The sequence below is a fragment of the Staurois parvus genome, unplaced genomic scaffold, assembly GCF_062004578.1.
Source record: "Staurois parvus isolate SC_StPar_1 unplaced genomic scaffold, SC_StPar_1.0 ptg000866l, whole genome shotgun sequence".
Classification (NCBI taxonomy): Eukaryota; Metazoa; Chordata; class Amphibia; order Anura; family Ranidae; genus Staurois; species Staurois parvus.
In genome coordinates, this window is record NW_028318662.1 from 467,944 (window position 1) to 492,825 (window position 24,882).

Sequence of the window (24,882 nt, forward strand, 5' to 3'; positions counted from 1 at the left end):
AGATAACATTCAATAGGCCAAATAGTTCTTTGGCAACCAGGCAGTAAGAATCCATAAATGTCTGATATAGAAACATGTTGCCTTCCAACAGCACTGATGGGCACAGATGGGCACCGATGAGCACTGATATGCACAGATGGGCACCAATGAGCATTAATATGCCCTGATGGGCACTGATGAGCACAGATGGGCACTGATATGCAAAGATAGGAACTCACTGGTGGGCACTGATGAGCACAGATGGGCACTGATGGGCACAGATGGGCTCTGATGTGCACAGATAGGGCACTGATGAGAACACTCACAGTTCAGCAATGGATTGTGAGGAAAGGAGAGAGAAAACCCAGCCATGACCCTTCTGTGTTTACATTTGTGATCACTCGTCATTGGACAGAGCGATCACAAATGTAAACAGTTGTTCTGATTGGCCGTTCACCCCCCTCTTTGTGATGCTCTGTGTCCAAGGGACATAGAGATCACCTACAGTTTCCGATGTGTGCATGGGAAGCACGATCACAGGAGGATGTCATATGACGCCCTCCCAGAACTGGCCGGCCGCGGTGGAGCCGTCATACGGCTATCACCTGTCTGCAAATGGTTAATAAATCAACTCTAATGTTTCTGTGTTTTTCTATATTTAGGTTTCTAAAGGTTTCTAGAGAACCAATCCAAAAAGGTAGAGACTACTCCAAATTGCCTATTAGATTTTTTAGTGGTGCACCGAAATGAAAATTCTGGTGCCGAAACCGAAAATTCAAAATGCACTTGGCCGAAAACCGAAATGCGCAGTTTTTAAAAATGAATCGTTTTTGGAAAAAAAATACATTGATTAGAAAAAACAAAAAAAAATATATACCATAATTGTTTTGTAAAATATGAAAGAGGATGTTACGGCGAGTAAATAGATACCCAACATGTCATGATTTAAAATTGCGCACACTCGTGCAATGGTGGGAATGGTGGTTTCGCAAGAAGATGTTCAACAAACTCCATTGATATGCTATGACCAGTCTGCACACCAGCAGCTGCTGAGACAATTCGCACAACACAGACACAGACAGACAGACACAAACAGACAGACACAGCTGTTTCAAAGCTAAGCTGGGATCTTTAGTCCCACAAAGATAACCACACTATCAGTGTTTCTCCTACACAACTGACTGTAACCCTCATACACAGATCCTCACTGGGATCTCTTATCTTAGGCCACAAGTAATTCTCTATTGAAGCAGAAAGCTACTTCCCTTTCTTCTCAAAGATGTCTGGTTTATCCTGTAGCTCTACAGGGTACATCAGTTAACCAAGGGTGATCAGCCCTTCACTTGCCGACACACAACTGAACAGCTAAACAGGCCTAAAACATATGCATCAACAATACAATACCCCTTAACACATACACATGTATCAGCTAAAGATACCAAAAACGTTATACTCACCAAATATGCACGTCCGCTCACTGATGGAGTATTTCACAGAACCTTCAGTACCACTTTAGTAGGGCTTCAAACTTCACGAACCAGCGTGAATCTTGTCCACAGCAGAGATAAATGCCTTCAGTTCTGAAACTTCTTAGCTTTTAGGAACTCAAAACAAAAGTACATTAGGGTTTGGGTTCTGTGCGGAAATTGTTTCCACACTCCTGCTTCTGGGGTGCCAAATTAAATAAATAAATGGGGGTTGTTTTCTGGATCTCCCCTATTTATTATGCAATTGACAGTGAAAACCAAAACTCATGGATTTCAGTAACATTTTGACTGCTGAAGCCAGATTGAAAAGTAAATGTTTATTATACAAGCATGTAACTAGAACTATATACAGGGAGAGCAAAACAAATACATAGTGTGGATTCAAAAGTAATGCTCTAAACTACCTTGGAAAGCTAATACAATTTATATGTCCTAAGATGGGTGGGAATCTAGCTATCTGGCTGCTTTGAAGTTACATTCTGGTTTCTTTAGATAGCAATCTTCCCAGCTGGAGGTGTAAATCGCAACACAAGAAATACAGCTGTTACACAATAAGACTTCTAATAACAAAATATGCATTCAATATATATATCCACTTAATCAAAACTAAATGTTTGATATATAAAATGGCTGTTCCATTTTCCCTCACACAATTATGTACTACTTGTCTGTTCCTATAATTAATTAGTAAATATGTAAGCTTTAGCAATATTGAAGGACATAATACACTGCAGTATTAGTTATAATAACAAACACAATCCCTTATGATAGAAATAATTAGTGACAGGTCCTCTTTATGAAGAGATATGGGGTCAATAAGACCCCACATCTCTCCTCTGCAATATAAAGCATTGGATTAAAAAAAAGCACTGATCTAGTGCTTTAAAAAAAAAATGGCCAGAACAGGCAGTGGCATCGCTCCGGTCCTCCAAGGGCATAGAGATGTGTGGTGGCCATATTTCCTTCTTTCAGCTCTATGCCCAGTGCCGGGATCGATGGTTTCTCAGGTAAGGCTGAGAACTACCAAGCGGGGGCTGGTGGTGGCGAGGGTCAGGGTTTTTTCGGCACCTGAATCGGTGCTTTTTTTCATTTCGGCCAACGGCTGAAAGGGGTGTTTTCGGCCAAAACGTTTCGGCCACCAAAATTTCGGTGCATCCCTAGTATTTTTACATTCCTTGGACCACCACTTATTTAACTGATGCATTTATTTATTTCCTTTAGTGAATTGACTTTAACACCATTTTATGAGGTACGTGAACCATTCAAGTCAAACTGGGACTTTTAAGTTTATATAATAAAAGAACAAATTTCAGGGAGTAGAAACTGTACTTATCTTTTGACACAATCCCCTTCTACATTTATACACTGTGACGGACCGCCCAGCACTCCACCTCGTGCTTCCATTAGAGAAATGCTACCTCGCCGATGGGACACAGGACCAAGGTATTATAGCTGGGCATTGCACCCAAGAACTAGATGACACTAGCTTAGGTGCAACTGAACCTGACTTTATTGAAAATTCAAACAGAATTTATACCACACAAAATCAGCTTGATCACATAATCCTAAATAATGTGACCTTTAAACAGTAATATTATCTAATACATCTAATGAACAGCCTACAGCTAACAGTGATGTAATTAGCAGTAAGTTAATCAACAGGCAGCAACTAACATCAAACAGTAATCTAATTAACAGCTAGGCACCCAGACAATGTTTTGAATAATCACCAATGTGACCAGCTCTTTCACTGAACATGTAGTCCTCATGCACACTAGATGTTTTTACAGCTGCTGTTTTTGGCTTTTGAAGTTTTTTTCTACAGTCAGTAAACTCCACAGCATGTTATCCAATGTGTCCATGCACACATAGACTGCAATCAGCATTTTTTGGCTGGAAAAAAAGCCCAGAACTAGTTGGTTTCTAGAGGAGTTTTTTAGCTGTAAAATGCTCTAATGCTGAACAACATGGCAAAACACGGTAAATCGTGGCAAACCAGAGTTTTTGGACATTTTTTTGAGCAAAAAAAAATATTTTTTTTGGTAAAAAAAACCGCAAACGCAAAAAAAAATGCGGCTAAACGCTACTGCAAAAACGCTGAAAAACTTTAAACGGTGAAAGACTTTACACAGCTAACGTTACCAGCGTTATTAAAACGCCCAGTGTGCATGGAGCTGTATAGTTCCAAATGAAACAAAGCAGGAATAGTCTTTAGGGTAAATACAAGAAAACAGTTCTTCAAACGTAACAAAAAGGAAAATATAACAATAACAAATAACGGGGTGAATGTGGGCAGAAAAGGTCCCTGCAGCCAGTGTCCATCACATACTTTTATCCCAGCATTTAACTAATGCCTGGAAAGCTTCGGCATAGAAAGATTTTTCAGTATGCCTGAAGCATTCTAGGAGAGCCCGGTTCACATCATTTTCAGTGCTGAAATTCATCTCTTGTGCAATTTCACAAAAGGTTATGCATTGATTTATCACGAATGACTGCTGTGGACAGGGAACTACCACGGCTGGGATTGTTAGTAAAACCAAATGTATGGCCATCTTTGAAACGTTTACACAATTCAAATGTCTTACTGCGGCTGAGCGTCTCATCACTGTACTGTACTTGAAGTCTTTTGTAGATATCTGCAGGTTGTATGCCTTCGTTCACAAGAAATTGATCACTATACGCTGTTCCATGTACGCACTAATACTGTTGTCTGACATCTTGATTAATGGTCTCAGGACTGGCTTGCCACATGTGCGCTGCCTATCAGTAATAGGGCACACTTGTCACTTACTATTGCATGTAGTACCGCCATGCTAGCATCCCTTTTTATACCTGTAAATTTAAAAGTCTTGGTTTGACTTGAATGACCCTTGTATTTACTGAACGTTTTTGCTTTTTGAGGTAAATAACACATAAAGAGATAGTGAATTGAGATTTTCATTATCTCATGAGATATTTGGGAAAAATGATTCATATCACCTAAATACCTCATGAGATATGCTTTAGTGAGCCCACAGGCTGCAGTTCACTCTCCCTCCTCCCTTCTCTCTCCCTCCCTCCCTTTTCATCCCAAGCCTTTCCAGATGCTTAACCCTTTAGTCCTGTCATTCACCAGTCCTCACTGCTTTGCATGACAAGGAATCCTCTCATCAGTGCCCCAACTTTCATTTACAAGTCAACTGTCACATTCTCAACCTTCTGCCAGCATTCCAAATTCCATCTCACTGTTCTTTCATCCAATAGATCTCACACCTATCTTCAACACCAGTTTCCCAGCCACAGTCCTTTCATTAAGCCCTGCTGTCTTGGACTACCCATCCTATTCTTTTGCCAAATTCCATTTCCAGCGATACCTTCCACTATTTATAGAATCATATGCTGCTTTCCTATGGTTTCATAGCTCTTATCACCACCAGCTGTTTATATATACTGTATCCCACTACTATCAGGAAACCTCCCTGATAGTACATTTTTTATGCTTCTGTGTTAGCCCTCAAAAAGGAGGAGGCAGTTCCTCCAAAATGCGTTGGCTCGATTTGAGTATCCCAATAAAGTAGTGATATCCTTATATCAAGTGTTGCATCGCTCCAGACACTGGGCACTCTTCTTTTCTTACTGAAATAACAATTATGTGGGACTGCTACTTTTACTGACAGTTGTTTGCAATGCTTTGTGGGACACTTGGTGAAACAATTCCTGTGAACCTTCCTAAAAATTGGATTTGATCTGAAGGTCCAGAGCTCGGTCTAAATCCATGTTTGGTCTGAACCAACATCTCATACAAAAATACTAACGACATACAAATCCACAACTCTTCCATGATTTATATTATTATACAGTATTTATAAAGCACCAATAGTTTGCTCAGCGCTGTACATTACAAAGGGGGACAGAACATGTGACAGAACAATAAAAATACAATGCAAAACATGAGGGGATCGAGGGCCCTGCTCTTTCGAGCTTCATCTCAAAATATAATTTGTCCATCCCTTTAACCACTTGCCCTCCTGAGGATTTACCCCCTCCCTGACCAGGCTTTTTTTTGCTATTCGGCGCTGCGCTATTTCAACTGGTAATGTCGCGGTCATGCAATGCTGTACCCAAATGAAATTTATGTCCTTTTTCACACAAATAGAGCTTTCTTTCGCTGGTATTTGATCACCTGTGTGCTTTTTATTTTTTGTGCTAAAAACAAAAAAAGACAGAAAATGTTGAAAATAACAATATTTTTTACTTTCGGCTATAAAAAATATATAGTAAACTCAAAGTTAGTCATAAATTTAGGCCAAAATGTATTCTGCTACATGTTTTTGGTAAAAAATCCAAATAAGTGTACATTGATTGCTTTGGGTGAAAGTTATAGTGTCTAAAAACTATGGTATAGATTATTGCAATTTACACCATTTTTTTCTATACAGCGCTTCACTAGTTTAACTGACAATTGCACAGTCATGTAATACTGTAAATAAATGAAATTTATGTCCTTTTTTTACACAAATAGAGCTTTCTTTCAGCGGTATTTGATCACCTGTGTGCTTTTTATTTTTCACGCTATAATATGGAAAAAGAATGAAAATTTTGAAAAAACAAACATATTTTCTCATTTCTGTCACAAAAAATACAAAAAAACTCAAATTTCGTCATAAATTTAGGCCAAAATGCATTTTGCTACATGTTTTTGGTAAAAAAAAATCCAAATAAGTGTATATTAATTGCTTTGTGTGAGTTATAGCATCTACAAACTAAGGTATAGATAATGGAATTTACACAGCTTTTACTTTCTGACTGCTTATCACATTTCTTAAGGTGCTAAAATACCAGGATAGTACAAACACCCCCAAATGACCCCTTTTCAGAAAGTAGACACCCTAAGCTATCTGCTGAGAGGCATATTGAGTCCATGGAAGATTTTTTACAAGTTTTTGGAAAATGACAAAAACATTTTTTTTTCTACACAAAGTTGTCATTTAAATAATAAATTGCTCACACAAGCCATGGGTATATGTGGAATTACACCCCAAAATACATTCTGCTACTTCTACCAAGTATGGGGATACCACATGTGTGAGACTTTCTGGGAGTCTAGCCACATACAGGAGCCTGAAATCCAATGACCACTTTGAAAGTGTGAAGGTGCGTATCACAGTTTTGGAGGCCCTGAAATGCCAAGATTGCACCAACCGTCCCCCCCCCCCCCCAAAATGACCCCATTTTGGAAAGTAGACACGCAAAGGAATTTAAAAAGATGCAAGGTGAGTATTTTGCAGATCTAATTTTTTTCTGACAATGTTTTGAAATATAAAAAAAAAAGAAAAAATATGTTTTTGTTTTCTTTCTTCATTTTCCAAAAACTTGTGGCAACAAAGGAGATCTGCAAAATACTCACCATGCTTTTTATCAAATTGCTTGGGATGTCTACTTTCCAAAAAGGGGTCATTTGGGGAGGTTTGGTGCTATCTTGGCATTTCAGGACATCCGAAACTGTGATAGGTAGTCAGGAAGTGTAATGAGGAAATAAAGCCCTTTAACCTCCCTAACGGTATTCCCGAGTGTAGCTCGGGGTAAAATGTCTGTACCAAAAGCGGTAACCCCGAGCTACACTCGGGCTTACCATGCGGCGCTGCAAAGGGAGTGCCTGCAGCACTTACCTTGTCCTTGGCTCCCGCGATGTGTCCCCTGCAGCGTCCCCGGCCATCTCCTCCGGCGGATGCCGGCATCCGCCTCCTGTGTTCCGGTCCCTGTGATGTCGGGACGTACGGGCGCCGCTGTCGGCGGGAAATTTGAAAATTTAAAAAAAATTTCATTTTTTTCAAAATGATTTTACATAGTAAAACATTGCTGTTTCAACCCATTTCACATACATTTTGCCCCTACTGCTTTGTCCTGTCCCCTGTCTGCATTTTGATTGTTCTTTCTGCCTGGAAACTTAGAAAAGTCCATGGCATCCAAAAAGTGTCCCTTTAGGTCAAAAGCGGGTTTAGATCAGCTAGAGAACAGCGATCGTAAATCAGAACCACTTGCAAAATTGAGTGATAATGATTCGTGGAGAAATTCGTCATCAGACACTGAAAACGATTTTGCGACTTTGCTCAGCGATGTGCGAACTTGGCGCTATATTTCAAATTTCAGTGTTTTTGGTTTGATTATATTATTGAATTAAATGTTTTCCATGCAAAATAATGGTACCGCTTTCAGCACCAAAAATATGAAATAATCATACCGCTAGGGAGGTTAAAAGCCTGAAGGTGCTTATTGGATTTTGGGGTCCTGTACTTGGCTAGACTGCCAAAAAGTCTCTCACATGTGGTATCCCCATGCTCAGGATAAGTAGCAAAATGTATATTGGGGAGTAATTCCACGTATACCCATGGCATGTGTGAGCAATAAAGTGACATTGTCATTTAACCGACAATTTGTGTAAAAAAAACGTATTTTTTTTGTCATGTTCCAAAAACTTGTGGTAAAAAAAATAAATTCTTCTATTGACTCAACATGCCTCTCAGCAAATAGTTTGCGGTGTCTACTCTTTTCAAAAAGGGGTCATTTTGGGGGGTGGGGGCAGCCCAGCATTATAAGTTTATGCCAAACATCACTCACTCTTCTAACCACCTGAAGACCAAGCCTTTTCTGACACTTTTTGTTCACGTGAAAAAAAATCTGTGTTTTTTGCTAGGAAATTACTTTGAACCCCCAAACATTATATATTTTTTTAAAGCAGACACCCTATTGAATAAAATGGTGGGTGCTGCAATTTTTTATGCCACAAAGTACTCGCGCAGCGATTTTTCAAAAGCAATGTTTTTTTAAAAATACACTTTTTTTACTTTTAATGCACATAAACACAATATATTGGCCAATTATTTAGTAAAATATAAACATGATGGTATGCTGAGTAAATAGATACTAAACATGACATGCTTTAAAACTGCGCATGCCTCGTGCAATGATGACAAACCGCATACATTTTTAATATCCATAGGCAACACTTTAAAAGCCTTTACAAGCTACCATTTTAGATTAACAGAGGAGGTCTAGTGCTAGAATTACTGCGCTTGATCTGACATTCGGGGAAATACCTCACATGCATGGTGCAACCACTGTTTACATAATGGCACAGGCACAACGCTCGTGCACGCAGGTGCGCGCGGGTGAGGGTGCTTTTTAAAATTATTTTTACACTGTCCCTTTCATTTTTTTTTTTTCTTTTTTGATCACTTTTAATACTATCACAGGGAATGCAAATACCCCCTATAACTTCAATGGGAATTGTCATATATTCTTTTTAGAGAAACCTGGGGTCTATCAGACTCCAGATATCTCCTCTGCCCTTACATTATCTAATCTCACCAAGATCGGTGTGATCAGATGCTTTCCCAATTTACAAATGGCGCTGTTTATATCCTGCAAAACTGAAGTGATTAAATGCTCGTAGCTTCCGATTTCTTAGACTATAGAGATGATTGGCACCATTCCGTCTCCAATCAGCTCTATGGTCAGCTGGCAGAAACACCGGCTGCATTCTCAGGTTCCCCCGATGGCACAGGACTGCCCAAGAAGGCCATGGAAGGCAAGGGTGGAGGGGGGCATCTTCTCCGGCTGCTTGTTAAAGCAATCCTGCAGCTCATTAGCCAGTAGGATTGCTTTTACATGAAATCTGCTCGCTGGCTGAAAAAAGCAATACCAGGATGATGCCTGCAGCTGCAGGCATCAGCCTGGTATAACCACTCAAAATCCAGTGATGTACCAGTATGTTGCTGGTCGTTGGGTGTACAGTATCTGCTATGTTCTTTTTTGTTTCTATGCAGCCTGTGGGCTAAATGAAAAAAGAGAAGAAATCTCTGCCACAAAATGTGTGTGGTATGCCCACCATTAGAATATACCACCCTGCATCCACCCACTTCTAATGGTGGCCACACATGAAATGTGCCAAAAAAAAATGATAAAATATGTATGCCATAGCATAGGGGCCATCTACCCACTGCGGCATATATGTTCTTTTTTTAACTGCAGATGAAAAATCTCATCCAATAGCACTGGACACACCTACTTATGTATATTCTGAGAGCAAGACCCTGTTGTTGTCAGTAAAACAAGTTAGTGCTGCAGCTGAATGACATCCTCATTTCTCAAGCAGGCTTTTTTTCCCTTTCTATGGTGGGTATTTACAAGAAGTTAAGGGAAGCCCCGGAGATTAGGTTGCATGGTGCCACATGCGCCAATTCAAATATTGTACAAATGTCTAAATAGTAGCACACTTGAATAAAAATTGTCCATGTATAAGTGGTACCCCATGTGGAAAAAAGGATGACACCAAGTCCCAAACTATCTTGCCACTGCTCCCCATGTAGTTTAGGCATCCGGGGGGCTCCACGTAAATCCAAAACTTATATGTATAGCCTGTTGTCCTCTTACAGGTCTTATACATCTTGACGCCATACCTGGTATGCTTGCTGGAGAGAAATTGTATGAATGCAAGGCGGCCAGAAAAATTAATGAGGGACTCATCAACGCATATGTTTTGCTGGGGAGTATAGACATCTGCAAATTTTTGGTTAAGGTGATTTACGAGGGGCCGAATTTTGTGGAGCCGGTCAAATTCTGGGTCAACCCAAGGATGACAGAGGGTGTTGTCATTGAAATGCATAAAACACATTATACTCTCAAATCTATACCTGGCCATGGCAGTAGAGAACACGGCATATGATGAATCGGGTCTGTGGACCAATAAAACCGCAATTCACTTTTTTAGTAATGCCCATGTTGAGGGTTAGGCCCCAAAAAAATTTAAATTCAGAAACCGTAATGGGTTTCCATGCAAATGGTCTGGCAAGGTTTGAATCTGGGTTGGAGGCGATAAACTGTTGTGCATATAAATGGCTTTGATCTACAATCAATGCATACAGATCTTCTGTGAAAAACAGCTCCAAAAAATCAAGGGGAGTATTTAAATTTGGTATTTCCACCTGAATTTTGGGTTGGGCAGTGAAGAAGGGACGTAAGGATGCTGCAGAATTTGTGAGCTACCAATCGGGATTTGTAAGTACATCTGGAAGGATATTAGGGGCTCTATGGGCCTGTGTGCGAATTCTTGGTGGCTGCGGGACACTACTTGTGCTCGCCACCGCACCAGCTTGTACTGCATTTATGGGACTCGCCACGTCACCAAGTGATACTGCAGTGCTGGTATGTGAAACACCAAGATGTACTAGGCTGCTGGTGCTCACCAGTTCACCAAAAGGTAGAGCGGCACTAGTACTGGCACTCTGCTGCATATGAGAGTCATCATGCGATTGTAACATCTTAGCAACCTTAGAACAGGGTCGGGTACGTCTGATTGTAGCAGGGACCTCTTTTCCATCGTCTGAGCGCTCTGTCAGGGTGCCGCTGCTGTCTACAGGTTCGTATTCTGAGGCTGATTGTGTAATTTTGCTCTCATCTGACATGCTCAGAATCTTGTAGGCCACTTCACTAGTGTAACTTTCCATTCACATTTTGGCCACTAAATTTATAAGAACATAGTGCGAAAAAGAGCACCTGGCTGTCAGGGACTACTTGAACTGCTACAAAAGGGCTGATTCTGCGAACACTGCGGTTTTGTGTGCAATGTATCAAGTGACAGTGATCTACTGACACTGCACTTGCTGGGGGAGAAGGGGGGTAAACGTAGGGGCTAAATGCAGGTGCTGAGGCTGATCCCGCTTGTTTTTGGGGACACTATACTAATGTGAACGCTGGTATAGTGCTGATCTGATCAAAGATTGATCCGTTCAGACACTATACTAGCAATATAGGTTTATTGTGTATGTGAGCATGTTCCTGGCAATCAAGGGATTAAGTGTGATTACTGGTGTAGTGACGGGCAATCTGATGCTATCTGGGAGGGGCACGAAATATACGCGCCACCCTGTAGCAGTATTTCTACTAAATGTAATATCTCCTGCGCTCCGGGACCCAGGCCGGTGGTGAGTAGATGGAATCAAACTTCAAAAAGAACCACCGGAATAAACAAGGTCGTGCAGCTCCACATCAAGGCTGGGGAAGCCCAAACAAAACTGTGAAGGAGAACAACAAAAGAGAAGCTCAGCTCTGAGGAAGAAGGCATGTCCTTCGAAATGCGTCAGCTGTACTGAGTGGCTTCCTCCATGATGGGATTCGCATTGGCATCTTGCCTCTAAAGTCCCTTTGAGGACTTACATGCTTGTTTTTATTTGCTGTTTGTGAGTACCATTCTTTTATTCAATAAATTTTTGGTTACTGAGGTAATGCGCAAGGTTGGTGCGCTTCTCTTTGGTTGTTCTCCTTCGCAGTATTTCTACTATAGGGTGGCGCAGAAGCGATTAAACATGTCTGTAACGGAACCGGACCCCGACTGCACTAGGGTATTTCCGCTAACCTCCCGCTTCCCTGTCCGAACACAGATCCACGGACACCACTGCTGGCCATACAAGACAAGACAGCACCTTACTTGAAGGAAACCAGGAGATATATTGCTTTATTTTAACATAGATACAATATATCTACACATTCAAGGGAACAACCCACCTCCCTGCATATGGACACAGGGCGGGGCAAACCAAATCTAGCAACCAGAGACACATCAGCAGACAACCCCATCAGGGGGAAGGGCTGCCGGAAACACCCCCCACCAAGCCAATACACATAGACACATACATCCCATAATAGTTTGCTCTCAAGCAAGACACACAATAGAACAATGGGATGCACCACATGGCAGTAAATAATGACCAACCCCCACCTATACATGTCTACACAATATCAGAACATTCCACCCTGTACTCCTAAGAGGCACAGGGTGACTTACACATAATAGGGATATGGGGAGCAGAGACAGGGGTCCCCCCACCCCAGGGGCGGACTGACAACTCATGGGGCCCCCGGGCAATAGGGGATCATGGGGCCCCCATGTCCTCGCTCACACCCAAAGAAGCCTATGAAAAAAACAATGAAAGGTACCAGGGGCATCTTATGGGGCCCCCTACTGACCCTGGGCCCTTGGGCAGTGCCCAAGTGCTCGAGTGGTCAGTCCGCCCATGCCCCACCTCCCAAATTCACTCCCGCCACAATAATAATAATAATTATTATTATTATTTTTATTATATTAATTTGGGTAACTGCAAAATGCTTAATAGCCTTGTCCAGTAGCCAATGGGTGTGTTACATGATAGCGTGCCCAAATACTGTGTAATGCTGCATAGGTTATTTGCAGCATTGCAGTACTTTATATTTATTATTATATATAATACATTATAAGGACTTATAATAATGATACACCTTGTTATCTGTTGCTCTTTGAAATCCTGCATGTCTGATTTGTTACTGCTAGCTGTTCCTGTGCTGCTCAATTCTATGGATATTAGCAATTAAAGTAGTATTATTATTATTATTATACAGGATTTATATGGCACCAACAGTTTGCGCAGCACTTTAAAATGTGAGGGCAAATAGTATAGTTGCAATACAATTGAACACAGCAGAAATCAGAGGGCCCTGCTCGTTAGAAATATTACAGATGGCTAAAATATTGTATACATGCTATTTTTAGTACTGATTTTGTCTTCAAGTTCACCACTATCAATTTAGTGCTCTATGAACTGTGAATCTACCAGTTTAGATTTGCATATACAGTACAGTTCCTTCAGGAAATGTTCAGCTTTGATGCAACCATTTTGTTGAACTTCTTTTTTCTATAGTTCATCATGTTCTCCCAAAGCATATGCTATGCATGACCTACTATGGGATAGTATTTTCTAGTGCTAATTTTATTTGAACTCAGCAGAATATAAATGTATGAACAGCAATGTATGTAAATAAAAATATGTTCTTTTTCTGCAGGCGTGTACAAACATATGGAGAACCTAAGACCTGAAATATTGAGCATTCCATATCAATCTGACAAATTCTGTAAGTAACCCTATATAATGTTAATTATCCTTTATCTTTGTCTTTCATTGCTGTGTCATCTTTATGATAACCTCCTTTCTGATCATTTTCCTATACTAGTTATTGTACCCAGGGGCGGACTGACAACTCATGGGGCCCCCCGGGCAATAGGGGATCATGGGGCCCCTGTGTCCTTGCCCAAACTCAAAAAAGCCTATGCAAAAGGTACCAGGGGCATCTCATGGGGCCCCCTACTAACCCGAGTTTCCAAATGGTCAGTCCGCCCCTGATTGTGCCTGTTATGCACATATGGTTAGGAAAATTCATACCAGGGTGTTTTAGTTCACTGTTATTGCCTCTAACACATTTTCTTTTCATGCTCCCCAAATAACATATTAACTCATGTAATCTCTATGTATGAGGACATATTGTTTTTTTTTTTCCATTCTGCCAATATGTCATTTGGATGTCTTAATGGTTGTTTGAAAGTTTACCTTAAGGCACAAGTCACACTTGTGATCATGCCAATGTCAGCAAATCGCTGTCAACAGAATTGCTGTGCAGGACAGGGCAGAGGAGATAAATACTCATCCATTTCCAGAAGATACTCCATTGCCTGCCAGATGAGTGTGGTATCACTGGAAGTAGCCACTGGAATCACAAGTGTGACATGGATCTTAAAGTAAAAGATCTCACTGAGAACCACCTTTCACACTCTGGGACTAACAGGTCCCGCTTCTTCATTGCAAGCAGTGGTTCAGAACCGCAGGAGCCCATCCCTGCCCCCATATCACTCCAGGATCACAAGTGTGAAATGGACCTATAAAGTAGTTAAAACAGAAAATTAAAATAGTATATAGAAAATTCAAATAGAAAAATAAAATATCAATAATTTCTACCTCTTGTGAGGGTCAGCCTGAAGCATAGAGCTTGCAGAGAGGCAGTCCAGACATCAAAAGTGCACTTTAGGGCATCTTATCTGCTTTTATTTCTCAGCAGAGCAAAATAATCAACCTCCCCTCACTAGTGAAGGACCGCTGAAAGACATGGGCCCCCAAAGGTTGCCCTAACCTTGCAAGTCACCTGACACCTCTGACACCCTGGGTTCAGACATAATGCACACAGGAAACAATTGCACAGACACTTGAATGCAGTAATGCAATTAAGTATTTACTGAGAATTATTCTGTCAACAAACAGTAAATAAAGTTTATGCAAATACCTCTCTAGGCAGTAACCACCTTGTTGGAATCAAACTACGAATACTGGTAAACTTGGCAGAGATGAAAACAATAGATCAAACAGTATCCAAAATGCTCAGTAGGGAGCCTTTAACTTCTGGAAAAAATAGGAAAAAGAAAGACCTTTTGGTGTCAGCCTGCTCCCTTAGAATCCTGATGCCACAGGTCCTGCAAAACCGCACACTCTGTAGGTTGAATGTATGAGCTACACTATGAACAATTCTAAATGGAGTCCCCCTTAACATATGCACAGAGATGGGTACCGAATCCAGGGTTTGAGGAATGTCAAAGAGAGAGTCTTGGTGAAAAGGATGTCCTGGTTCTTCAGCCAGCTCAGTAAGGGAGCAGGAAAAAGATTGCTGTGCAAAGGTGACCATCAATCGTAGATACTCTGAGGCAGATCATTCCAGAAGAGGATCACAAACTTGTAAGAGGGTGTGAGATATACAGTGAAGGAAATAAGTATTTGATCCCCTGCTGATTTTAAATGTTTGCCCACTCACAAAGAAATGATCAGTCTAAAAATCGAATGGTAGGTGTATTGTAACACTGAGAGACAGAATAGCAACAAAAATTCAAAATAAATGCATGTCTAACAAATTATGCACTGATTTGCATGTTCATGAGGGAAATAAGTATTTGATCCCCTTCACAAAACATGACATAATACTTGGTGGCAAATCCATTGTCAGACATTGCCTGTAGTTGGCCACCAGGTTTGCACACATCTCAGGAGGGATTTTGGCTCACCCCTCTTGGCAGATCCTCTCCAAGATATTAAGGTTTGGTGGCTGACATTTGGCAACTCAAACTTTCAGCTCCCTCCACAGATTTTCAATCGGATTAAAGTCTGGAGACTGGCTAGGCACCTCCAAAGCAGAATGTTTCCACCACCATGTTTGACAGTCGGGATGGTGTTCTTGGGGTCATAAGCAGCATTCCTCCTCCTCCAAACACGGCAAGTTGAGTTGATGACAAAGAGCTCGATTTTGGTCTCATCTGACCACAACACTTTCAACCAGTCCTCCTCTGCATCATTCAGATGTTCAGTGGCAAACTTCAGACGGGCCTGGACATGTGCTTTCTTGCAGGCACTGCAGGATTTCAGTCTCTGTCGGCGTAGTGTGTTATCAATTGTTTTCTTGGTAACTGTGGTCCCAGCTGCCTGGAGATCATTGACAAGATCCTCACGTGTAGTTCTGGGATGATTCCTCACTGTTCTCATGATCATTGACACTCCACGAGGTGAGATGTTGCATGGTGCACCAGACCTAGGGAGACTGACAGTTGTTTTGTGTTTCTTCCATTTGCAAATGATTGCACCAACTGTTGTCACCTTCTCACCAAGCTGCTTGGTGATAGTTTGGTAGCCCAGTCCAGCCTTGTGTAGGTCTACAATCTTGTCCCTGACATCTTTGGGCAGCTCTTTGGTCTTTGCCATGGTGGAGAGTTTGGAATCTGATTGTATGATTGCTCCTGTGGACAGGTGTTCTTTATACAGGTAACAAAATGAGATTAGCAGCACTCCCTTTAAGAGTCTGCTTCTAATCGCAGCTTGGTACCTGTATGAAAGACACCTGGTAGCCAGAAATCCTGCTGAATGATCGGGGATCAAATACGTATTTCCCTCATGAACATGCAAATTAGTGCATTATTTGTTAGACATTTGTTAGACATTACTTTTGAATTTTTTGTTGCTATTCTGTCTCTCAGTGTTACAATACACCTACCATTCGATTTTTAGACTGATCATTTCTTTGTGAGTGTGCAAACATTCAAAATCAGCAGGGGATCAAATACTTATTTCCTTCACTGTAAAAGGTGTCTGCATGCAGTGTCTCTTATTGAGGAGTGTACACAGTGCAGGCTTCTGCCCACTGTCCAATCCTGATGATACCGTGGCTCAAGAGATCCGGGATGTCTTGGAAGCTCCTGCAGAATCTGCAACCAGTGTGGAACCCTTGGCCTAGCGCTCTATAACCCTGGGATTCCGCTGTAACTGAGGCAGTGATGAGGCCCACATCTCGGATCTATCAAGTCTGCTGACAGGAACCTGTAATCGGGTGCTCTGCTGGCCATTCTGTACCTCACATGCCAAAAACTTTCCACACCGTCCGGACTGCACAGCCTGCTGAACTCTCCACAGCAGCCGGGTCCCTACTAGCAGCTTCAGCCTACATTCCCAAGAGGAAGAACATTCTCCAGAATCCTATATATCCTCTCCCAGCATTCACCTCTCCTCCTCCAGCAGCATTGGCTCCTTGCAAATCTCCCAATTCCAGACTACATAGCCCACAATCCCCAGCTCACAGTTAGATCATCCTCTCTCTCTCACTGCCACTGAATACAATGTCATTATTATCAGCAACCACTCTCAGCTGTTCCCAGCATAGAATGAAAGTACTTTGTTTTTCTCATTTCTTCACTACTACACTCTTGTTTAACAGTGTGTCCCACATGTAACCCCCTATATACTGTGACAGGAAGCCAGGAAAACTACTGGTTGTGTCCAAGATGGGAGATAAATTTGTCCCATATACAGACTGTTTTCCTTTTTGTGCTCTGTGGTAAGCATGGTTGGCTCACTGAGGACTCAGCTGAAGCAAGTTTGAGTACTCTGGGCTCTATAAAACTCCCAGGCTGCTAAGGGAGGATGCTGCATCCTGGAACCAGTTCTCAGTGCAGGACTGGGGGGCAGCAGCTTGCTTGTATGGTGAGTTTAAGTCTGTGTGATTAAGGACTATGATTTATTCTAGTCAGGTGCCTGGGCAGCAGTAAGTTGCTCCAGGACAGGTAGCTAGGTTCCAGTGTTTGTAGTTAGCCATAGTGGTGTATTTTGGTTTTGTGCTGCCCTAGGCAAAACTAAAATCGGGCACACCCCTGTATCTAAATTCATCCCACCCTTTCCTGTTTAAGATCCACCCCTTCATCTGTAAACTCCAACCTTCCCCTTTTGGCTCCACCCCTTCCTACTAGAGCTCCAACTCTTATTTTATTCCATTATCTGTGTCATTTGGAGGAATAGTGCCCCATCATTGGTGTCAGTGGTAGAATAGCGCCCCATCATTGGTGTCAGTGGAAGAATAGTGCCACATCATTGGTGTCAGTGGGAGGAATAGTGCCCAATTATTGGTATCAGTGGAAGGAATAGTGCCCCATCATTGGTGTTAGTGGGAGGAATTGTGCCCCATCATTGGTGTTAGTGGGAGGAATAGTGCCCCATCACTTGTGTCAGTGGAAGGAATAGTGCCCCATCATTGGTGTCAGTGGAAGGCATAGGGCCCCATTATTGGTGTCAGTGGGAGGAATAGTGCCCCATCATTGGTGTCAGTGTATGGAGGAATAGTGCCCCATTGTTGGCGTCAGTGGGAGGAATAGTGCCCCATCGTTGGTGTCAGTGAGAGGAATAGTTTCCCATCGTTGGTGTCAGAGGGAGAAATAGTGCCCCATTATTGGTATCAGTGGAAGGAATAGTGCCCCATCACTGGTGTTAGTGGGAGGAATAGTGCCCCATCATTGGTGTTAGTGGGAGGAATAGTGCCCCATCATTGGTGTTAGTGGGAGGAATAGTGCCCCATCTTTGGTGTCAGTGGAAGGAGGAATAGTGGCCCATCGTTGGCGTCAGTGAGAGGAATAGTTTCCCATCGTTGGTGTCAGAGGGAGGAATGGTGCCCCATCATTGGTGTCAGTGGGAGGAATAGTACCCCATCATTGGTGTTAGTGGGAGGAATAGTGCCCCATCATTGGTGTTAGTGGGAGGAATAGTGCCCCATCTTTGCTGTCAGTGTAGGGAGGAATAGTGCCCCATCGTTGGCGTCAGTGAGAGGAATAGTTTCCCATCGTTGGTGTCAGAGGGAGGAATGGTGCCCCATCATTGGTGTCAGTGGGAGGAATAGTACCCCATCATTGGTGTCAGTGGGAGGAATAGTGCCCCATAATTGGTGTCAGTGGGATGAAAAGTGCCCCATCTTTGGTGTCAGTGGAAGGAGGAATAGTGGCCCATCATTGGTGTCAGAGGGAGGAATAGTGCCCCTTCATTGGTGTCAGTAGGAGGAATAGTGCCCCATCATTAGTGTCAGTGGGAGGAATAGTGCCCCATCAGTGGTGTCAGTAGGAGGAATAGCGCCCCATCATTGGTGTCAGTGGGAGGAATAGTGCCCCATCATTGGTGTCAGTGACACCAATGATGGGGCACTATTCCTCCCACACTGACACTAATGATGGGGCACTATTACTCCCACTGAGACCAATGATGCTTACATTGCTGTGCTGACCCCTACTCCAGCCCATCCACAGCCTACATACCTGGCTGCAGCAGCACCATCTGCTCTGCCCAGATCCTGGCCACTTACCTTATGGAGCAGCTGTGTTCCTTCTCCGGTCGCTCTCCTCCTCTTGTCACCGGCTCCGGCTGATCCCTCAGCTTCTTCGATCTTTGCATTGCAGCTCGGCTCCTCCTCTCCAAGCTCTGCCTCCTCACTGGTAATTGGCTGCCTGTGTGCTTTCCCTGAGCTACAGATTCAGGGGCCAATCACCGGCAAGGAGGCGGAGCTTGGAGAGAGAGGAACAGACTACCATAGGCTGCCCAGTGATCCTGGGGGTGTGATCATATGAGAGGGGGCGGCATGTCATCCCGCCCATATAGCAATCCAAGAAGATGAAGACACCGGACCCCTTCTCCAGAAGCGCCTCATGGACCGGATCAAAGTGGGACACAAAGTCGTGGAGACAGGTAAGACACAGCAGCCCCTGTCCCTTTCCCACGGAAGTGTCCCTTCTGTGGGAAAGGGGGAGAGGTGGCACCGCCGCCATGCCAACCCCCCCTAAAAAGTGCCGCCCTAGGCAAACACCTTGTTTGCCTCGTGGCAAATACGCCCCTCGTTAACCACACTTGTGTTTCAGCAAGATCCTGCTGTCTGCTGTGCCTGTTCACCATGCTGTAAACTCATCCAGGGAGTCATGCACAACCCGCTACTGAGCTAATAGCAATCCACAATTGAGGTGCATAGCCTGGGCCATCCATGTTAGGGAGCATTGTTTGTTAAAGTCAGAAGCAGCATCCCAGTAAAGAGTAGAACAGAGTATCCATTAAGTGTAATAGCCAGACATTTTCACTCCACAAAATGACAATTTTTCTCAGCTAGTGTAAATTTCCAATTCAATTAGACCACCAGGTGTTTCTCTCCATCTAGCATCTGGCACAGCAAAGACCCCAGACCTACATTTGAACCCAGAGCAGGATCTAGTCTGTCTGATGTGGGGGTGGAGTAAAAAAAGATAAGGGAGCAGAGGAAGTGAGGTCAGTAGGACAGTGTATAGAAGGCCATAGAGCAGTGTACAGAGGTTTAGCAGGGCAGAGAAGAGTCAGCAGTTTGTAGGGCAGTGTACAGAGACTATTAGTTTGTAGGGCAGTGTACGCGGGGTCATCAGGGCACTATACAGGGGTTAGCAGGGCAGAGAACTGGGAGTCAGCAAGTTAGTGTGCAGTGGGTCAGCAGGGCAGTGTACAGGGGGTCAGCAGGGCAGACTATGAGAGGTCAGCAGGAGATTGTACAAGAGTCAGTAGGGCAGAGGATAAGGTACAGTAGAACAGGGGACAGGGGTCAGCAGAGCAAATGGGAGGGGTCAACTGTTTTACTGATTAACTCTTTAAACTGCCACCACTGACGTTTACGGAAGAGTCGTAAACTTCCATGAGATTAGCAATAACACTTAGGATTTTAAAATAAATGTCTGTACACACACTGTCACCACAGACAGGTACAGTCAGAGATTTATCAAATACAGTAACACTCTTCAAGAGACAGGGATTCTTTTAATTTGCATCAGAGCCTTAGAGACAATTTCAAGACTTTTCAAAATAAGGTTTACTATTGAAAAGGACAAAATAGTGCAAATAAATATTACAAAAAAAACCCCAAAGATATTACAAAGTAACAAAGAGCCAACAATGCAACAGAGAAATAAAAAGAAGTTGAGAGTACTTAACAATGTCCTGCTTTCAGCAGAGTTCAATGGATGAGCAAAGATAGTACAGTAGCTGTCTCAACTCTAGTTAAGTGTTCCTTGGTTTGATGTTAAACAAGAGCTGTCAAAATGTGGTGGCATTCCACTTTTCTTCACATCAAGGGGGGTGTTGACAGAGACCATTTGACCAATCATCCAGTCTGAGGGGTGGTTGCTGGGATATCACCACATTTATGACCAAGTCCCAGATGTAATTTTCTAAAAGTATTCAGAGCTCAAAATAAGTATTGTGTACAAACTGCTAACGTGCATATTATTGTCTAGTGTGAGCTTAGCTTCGGAATGAATATACATATGACAGGTTTCAGATGTCTCCTTTACCTAGGCTAAGGGGTTCCATTTCTTCCCTGTATCGTCTCATATAGGGATGTCTAGACTTGAAACGTTAAACATTAACTGAGGAAACTCAATATATCCTTACTATGGCTGACTGTTATTATTTAATGAGTTATGAAATATGCTGAAGTTTTAGAGTGTTGGCTGGTAACTAGCCTATTAGGAATGTATACTGGCCATTCCCTTCAGCTGAACTATTTACAATCTGATATCTTTTAGTTCTCTGGATTGCTGAAGCTTGTGACAGATTTATGGTTTTTAGGGTTTCCAGTCTGCAATGTGGATTGGTTAATGGAAAAGGTCAGTGTGTGTCCGATCAATGGACTGCTAAGATTCCATGAATTGAAGGAGGAGGGAGGGGAAGGCCACTACAGCTGTGTCTCTGGTTAAACACAGAAAAAATAGTGACAAGTAATATTTAATGGCTGAATTTTTGAACAGCATGGCTGCTATATGCACGGCCTGTCATGACAGAGAGAGAGAGTACGTGCCCAGTACATACGACCATAACACAGAAGATAAGGATCTGCAGGGCAGTGTACAGGGGTCCGCAAAATGGAGGACATTGTTCAGCAGTGCAGCGGGCAGAGGTCAGTATGGCAAAGAGGGGTCAGCAGTGGGCAGAGGAAAGGGGGTCAGCAGGATGGGGGATAGGGGTTATCAGGATGGAGGACAGGGGTAAGTTGTGCAGAGGACAAAGGTTAGGAGAATGTCACAGGATTGCTAGATCAAAACTGTGCACCATTGTTTTATAACCAGCCCCTTATAACCAACAGCAGGACATTTGGGTAGGGGGCAGTAAACAAGCTGTACAGTCTGATGTAAGTGTGATCCAGTGACATCTATTCTATGGAGGAGTGCAGCTGTGACAGGAGGAGGAAGACCACAGCACAGCCTGCACCTCCCCTTGTCTCTCTCCTCTGTGCCACTGTCATGGCTCTCTAGACCTTTTAGTTTACTGTTCACAGCTCTTATTATGAAGAAGCATTTCTGTATGTCGGGGTTAAATCTGTTTTCCTCCAGACATAGAGTGTGTTACCCTGTCTTTTGTAATGACCCAAAAGTGAATAATTCAAAACACTAAATTCACTATTTGAGCCACAAATGTATTTGCAAATGATAATTATAACCTCCCTTTGTTGCCTCTTCTCAAGAAATAATAAATTCAGTTCAGCTAACCTTTCTTTATAGCTGAGCACCTCCACGCCTGTTATTATTTTGGTTGCCCTTCTCTGCACTTTCTCCAGTTGACGCTATCCTATGCATAGATCAGGGAGGTGCCCCTAACCTTCACCAGCACACCGCACGGCCTCACATATGGCCGGTGGCTCTATTGGAATGATTTATGTAAGTGTCTGATTTTTGTCTTTTGATGTCACCTTTACCTGAAGCAATAAACTACTACACTATTGGAGCTTTTCTTCTCTTGGCCTTGTTTTGTTTCTTTCACGGGCGAGCCCCCCTTCTCCTAAGGTGCTTCTTCATACCTGATCTATGCATATTTGCATGATCCCCCTGATGGCTGAGATCTGTATTGTGGGAGACTGCTAACCTGTCCAGATGGCTGAGATCTGTGCTGCTGGAGACTGGTAACCTGTCCTGGATGGATGACACCTAGTGGTTGGTTCCTGCCTTTACGACTTCATCCATGTGTAAAGGTTCCATTCCCTGAGTACCAAGAAGTAGGTCTTATATACTCCAACGCACAATCATTTGTGCTGTCTAGTTAGTGCATTGTTCACCTATTCTCACAGCCACAGCAATCACGGATATTCATAATATTTATCATACGGACTAGAGCACAATTGTCACTATATGCACCTTATGGGATTTTACCTAAGACTGCTCTTTACCTTTTAGTGTTGGTAAACGTCAGTTTTGAATACCATTGTTTCATTTACCAACTTTCTTATTTATTCATACACGCATATTTATTGCTCAGTATTATCATTATAACGCTGCATATTTTCACTTGTTTATATTTTCACTGGAGGATCTTGAGGTTTCCTTCTCTATGCTGGCAGCTACCCACCCATACCGCAACCCAGCGCTCATTTAACATGTTCTTTTATGTCTGAGCATTTGCAAGTGTTCCCTGTTAGAATCCCCTTTGTGCAGATGGATGAAGTAAAGGTGTCTTCTGAAGGATATACACAGTGTGGGCATCTTTCTGCTCACCAATCAGTAGTGGAGTGTACTAGGGATCATCAGGGCAGATGACAGGGGTTAGCAGAGCAAAGGGCAGGGATCAGCAGTTTGTACAGCAGTGTACAGGGGGTCAGCAGGGCAGAGGAAGAAAGGTCAGCAGGGCAGAGGACGGGCAGTCAGTAGGGCGGAGGACAGGGGTCAGTATGGTAGTGTATTGCAGGACTCAGAAGTTTGTAGGCCAACGTACAGTGGGTCAGTAAGGAAGAGGATATATATTATGTTTTTAAAAGCAAACTTAGCCTATAAACAGTATAAACAATATGTAAACATTGACAATATTAACTATTTGCCCTTCAGAGGATTTACCCTCCTTAATGACCAGGTCTCTTTTTGCTACTCGGCTCTGCACTAATTCAACTGATAATTGTGTGGTCATGCAATTCTGTACCCGAATGAAATTTACATCCTTTTTTCACACAAATAGAGATTTCTTTCGGTAGTATTTGATCACCTGTGCACTTTTTATTTTTCGAGCTATACAGTGAAGGAAATAAGTATTTGATCCCCTGCTGATTTTTAATGTTTGCCCACTCACAAAGAAATGATCAGTCTAAAAATCGATTGGTAGGTGTATTGTAACACTGAGAGACAGAATAGCAACAACAAATTCAAAAGAAATGCATTGTCATATTTATCCATACAGCCATATTATTACCTATTTACATTTTAACATTCATTTACGATATCGCTGTATTTTTTAATTTATATCAGAGTTTTTTACATTTAGTCGACTATAACTCTATTAGACTGATAATACCTTTCGTTTCATTTTTATGAGTAATATTTTAATAATCAGTATTTAAGGATTTATTTTTATATATTAATATTTTATACATGATGTAACTTGAGGTTTATGCCATTATTTTTGTGGTTCTTTAATGACTTGAATTGTTGCGTACTATTAGTACTGGATGAGCATTATTTATATACCACCATGTTCATATGTTAATATCTGTATTATCATAACACCAGCTGTCTATTGCATATAGATTTTATATTGGTTTATGCACATATCACACACTTTTACTGTGACATATATGCATTTTACACCCTAGCAATATTGCTAGAGAGGTTATTCATATCCCTCTGGCACTTTAGTCCTCTGGACCATATGTTAATGATCCTCTCCTGCTTCTTGTTTGGATAGCTCTTAATATGAAGCAGTTGAGTAATGTTACAATCATCCACTATAAGTGGGGACTCATTATTTGCTTTTCATTAAGCTATGTACAATAATATAATTGTCCTGATCAATATCGAGAACGGAGACTATCACCTTCTCTTGTCTCCTCTCAAATGGCTTTTTCCCTATGATTTGTATGGCATGTATGGTCTACAGTAAAATGGCCGTCGCTCGAGCGTTCTGCGCATGCGCGAGCGGCGGTGACAGACAGTACTGCGCATGTGCGCACCTTAGTATATTAGAACTATCATTAGGAGAGGCACGCTTCCTTTGAGAAAGTGCTTGAGCACGAAACATGTCAGGAAGCCTGCCTCATTGACATACAACACATGGTGCATTATCCTATGGACACCTGGCTGCTAGCTTTTTATTATTTGGACATCATTGACTTATTGTGAGTTCATTTCATCTTCTATTGTTATCCTTTGATTGAATAAAAGTTACTACACTGTTCTGTCTTGGCATCGGTTGTACTTGTGGCGAGATTCGTTTAGACCCAGTCTGTCAGAATGTGTGCAGCA

At 42.4% G+C, this 24,882-nt stretch overlaps 2 protein-coding genes across 19 annotated transcripts in view; one reads left to right on the forward strand and one right to left on the reverse strand.

The window, feature by feature from the left end:
• LOC149443234 (neurexin-2-like) overlaps window positions 1-24,882 on the forward strand; it is a 2,355,461-nt gene that overhangs the window by 375,897 nt on the left and 1,954,682 nt on the right. For all 18 annotated transcript variants that reach the window (XM_089655720.1, XM_089655731.1, XM_089655727.1 and 15 more), the window contains exon 2: window positions 13,320-13,388. The gene's annotated coding sequence lies outside the window, so the exon portion shown is untranslated. The remainder of the gene's footprint in view (window positions 1-13,319; window positions 13,389-24,882) is intronic.
• Window positions 1-24,882, reverse strand: part of LOC149443237 (uncharacterized) — a 182,783-nt gene that overhangs the window by 63,763 nt on the left and 94,138 nt on the right. The gene's annotated exons all lie outside the window — the stretch shown is intronic.